This window comes from Solanum stenotomum, unplaced genomic scaffold, assembly GCF_019186545.1.
Source record: "Solanum stenotomum isolate F172 unplaced genomic scaffold, ASM1918654v1 scaffold36650, whole genome shotgun sequence".
Taxonomy (NCBI): Eukaryota; Viridiplantae; Streptophyta; class Magnoliopsida; order Solanales; family Solanaceae; genus Solanum; species Solanum stenotomum.
In genome coordinates this window covers 17,715-21,728 of record NW_026034024.1, presented here as the reverse complement: position 1 = coordinate 21,728, position 4,014 = coordinate 17,715, and the positions used below count along the sequence as shown (strand labels likewise).

The 4,014-nt window shown below is 38.2% G+C and overlaps 1 pseudogene; it reads right to left on the bottom strand.

Moving 5' to 3' along the window:
- Positions 1–446: 446 nt before the first annotated feature.
- Positions 447–4,014, bottom strand: part of LOC125852541 (disease resistance protein Roq1-like) — an 8,869-nt pseudogene continuing 5,301 nt past the window's right edge.

The window sequence follows — 4,014 nt, the reverse complement described above, 5'->3', positions numbered from 1 at the left end:
GCGAACTCAAAATGACAGCAACAAATCACACACACAGACACGATCGATCGATTTTGTTTTGAAAGAAATGTATGCAAAAGAAGGGAAGAATTCGATACAGAAAAATGAGAGAAAACCTCTCTATTTATAGCGAACAAAGGGTAAAGGTCACAACCCTTTGGAAAGAAGACAACCTTTCAGAAAGGTCACAACACTTTAGAAAAGGCATAACCTTTCAAACGGTCACAATCCTTTAGAAAGAACACAACCTTTCATAAAGTTCACAATCCTTCGGCGTAGTCACAACTCTTCAGGAGAGTCACAACCCTTCATTTCCTGTTCACACCTTTAAAACCCAACATTTAGCCCCTGAATGGTTGAGGTCGGTGATCACTGAGAAAGTAGACGTATATGCCTTTGGAATTGTGCTCTTGGAAGTTCTTTGTGAGCAAAAGAATTTGGATCGGTCACAGGCTGATGAATAAGGTGTCCATTTGCTTAGTGTTTTTAGGAGAAAAGAGCAGCTCATGGATATGGTTGACAAAAATGAGGATATGCAGCTCCATAGGGAAGCAGTGACAGAAATGATGAGCCTTGCATAGTGCCTGCATGCACCGTGAAGAGAATGTTATTTGTCAAGATTCATATGTGACCTTAGCTAATTGGAGTACAAATACAAAAGCCCCTCCAGTTATATAAAAAGAAGTTCATTTATATTTTCATGTGGGTATAGTAGAGTTGTACTTACCTTGTGCATCTGCTTCAACAATGAATCAACCATGGACGCCTGTTGTTTATTTTTTACAAGTTGATGACATTTTGTGAATGAAACTTCATGCAACATTGGATATTTGGTTAGCTGATCAATACTCATCAAAGATATGCATTCATCAGCATATATCCCTTTTATACTTGGAGGAAGTTCCGGTAAACTCTCAAGCATCCTACAACCAGCCAATGCAAGGGCTCTAAGTTGAGTGAGACGACTTGAGCTAATCAAGACCGTCCAGTCAATCCCTCCAAAGACGGTAAGAACCCAAGATTACTTAAAATGCCTCCATCTGAAATGTTGCAGTCACTAAGATCCAACATGATCAATGAACAAAGACCCGACAAATTCTGAAATTTTACACCCATAGACTTCTGGCCATGACTTGAGTTACTTACTTGTGAACTTAAAGCATTACATCCATGGAGAGATAAGTGCTTAAGGTTTTTAAGAAGAGACATAGAGGATGGAATTGTTTGGATGGCTGTGTGAGTGCAGTAGAGCTCCTCTAAACCAATTAAAAGTCCCAAATCATCTGGTAAATTTTTAAATTTTGAGCGTCCAGACACATTGAGTGTTTTCAAACATTTCAACCTAAATACACTGCTAGGTAGATTCTCAAGATGCTTGCATTAACTTAGATTTATTACACCAACTCCTGAAAGGTTCTCAACTGATGCAGATAGTTCACTCAAAGCAGTCGCGCCCAAATACAGTTCTGCTAAACGATTCATTTTCTTCTCTATTTCTGGGAATGTTCTTAACTTTGAGCACCCTGAAAGAACGAGAATTTCAAGCTTTTCCAATCAAATTCTCTTTGGTAGGGTCTTCAAATTTCTGCAGTTCTTCAGATTCAGCAAGACTAGCTTTCCAAGATTTTCAATAGAAAAATTGATTTCTACCAAACTAGTGCATTCTTCAAGAACCAGTCTTTCAAGATTAGGCGTAACTGAAAAATCTGGCGTCCTTATTAGCTTCTGTGAATGGCTAAGGTTCATGTACTTCAGTTTTCCTAGATCCTTTGAGGTTTTCCAAAGTTGTATGATGCGGCTTTGTTTCAATTTCAAACTAACAAGTTGGTCTCCCTTAAAGCTATTTGGCAGACTTTTTGAAGGATATCCATGCCAATCAAGCCACCTCAACTCATCAGGAAGAAATTCAGGTCCCTGGCAAACATATGCATTCCGGAATTTGAGAAACCTCAGACTGGTCATCTGCATGAAGGCCTTGCCACCAAAATTAACTTCTTCTTCATTAGTCAGGTGCAGCGACATGCCTTCGTTCTTGTCAGTGCCCTAATAAGCAAGAGTATTAAAGGCGGATGAGTAAAGGAAAATAATGTAAGAAGGAATAAGTTCACAACTACGTACCAAATTTCTTTCAAGTACAGGACAAATATCTTCGCGCTTCCACAACCTACTACACATTCTTGGATCGTCAGTAGCTTCTCGACGAACAATGTGCCAGCCCATTTCTTGGATCAATTGGTGTATTGTAATGCGACCTTGTAATATAGTGATCAAACATTTCTCCATGAGAACTTTTATCCCAATGACAGGGCAAAAATGAAAACTCTCAAGTATTCTGGTCACTGAATCTTTCTTCTTCCCTGAAAAGAAACATGCAATGTCTAAGAATATCTTTTGCTCTGTATTGTGGAGACCAGTGAAACTTTGTTCGAGTTTCTTCAAAATTTCATTTTCTGGGATTTGTTTCAAACGCTCCACTTCACTTATCCATTCATCCAAACCTCTTCCATACAAGAAACTTCCCAGGACTTTCAGAGCAAGGGGGAGTCCATCGGTATGCTTTATCACTTGCGCTGATAGATCCTCGAATTCTTTGGTAGGGCGGTTTTTCTTGAAAGCATGTTCTTTAAAAAGTTGTAAACTTTCATAATTGTTTAAAGTTTTCATTCTATATATCTTTTCAGTCTCATACTTAACAAGCAAGTGTTTATCTTTGGTTGTTATGATGATTCTACTTCCGTCACCAAACCATTCACGCTCCCCGGCCAATGCATTTAACTGATCTATGTGATCAACATCATCCAGAACAAGAAGAACCTTTTTGTACTGTAGTTTTTGTTTTTGCATATTAGCTCCTTCAAATGAATCGTTGATCCTTAGTTTTTTTACAACAAGGATCTCAGAAAGAAGTATCTCTTGCAAGCGCTCTAGTCCCTGTTTTGCTGAACGGTCTCTGACTTCGTGAAGAAAACATGCACCTTGAAATTGACTCCGAATGTTATCATAAATAACTCTCGCTAGAGTTGTCTTCCCCACTCCACTCATTCCCAATATTCCAAGGAAGTGAACTCCACCAGACCCAATTCCAAGCATTTTATATACTTGGTGCATGTGTGACTCCATTCCAACAAGATTTCTAGCATTGCTTGCATGTCTCTGACTACCCAATCTAGCCATTATATCTTCTGCAATTTTCTCCATGACTCTTGCTTCATGTCTGCATACCATAATAATATCTCAGACAACTGTGTGTGTATTTGCCTAAATTTCAATAAAGTAGGAGTTTTCTCTTTCCCAATTAGATCTAAATGATTTGTAATTATAACCATGCCAAACAAAATGTACAGCAGAAATGGTTTAAAACAACTTCTCTGAAGCCCGTCTTTTCCATTAATTTCTGAATTCCCAGAAGCTGTTGAGACAATGAATTTATTTTGGAATACAATGAGGCATACAGAAAGATATCAGGGCTCAATGATTGTTTGGAATTTTCCAATGCTTTGGAATATTTTAGTAACAATGTAGCTGAGGCTCAAGCTGCAGCTTCCGGACTGCAAGTTAGTTGAAGATATGATTATGGAACTTACAAGAAGAAGAAAGGTATATATAGGCTGATTGAGATTATGAACAACTACGGAGTACATCAGTTGGTATGCTCCTTTTTTCATCTTTACTTATTTTGAGAGCTTAAATGTAATGAAGGGGAATTGTATTGATAGGGAGAACTGTCATAACATAGATTGGAATAGGAGTTTGTCGCAGAAAGAAAAGCAAAATAAGATCGGAGGGAGGTTCCAGAGTTAATCTAGAAAGCAACTAAGACAAATTCATACATAGCATGAACCCTAACAGACTATTTCCTATTGAAGTGGCGGTGATTGATTTATAGGAATGAGTGACGGTGATTGGACCAAAAAATTCTTCCAAAGTCCCACCCAAATTAGCCCTGACCACATGGTCATCAAAGTCTAAACATTTTGGTTAGAGAAAGTAACAGTACATAATTACATTACAGGG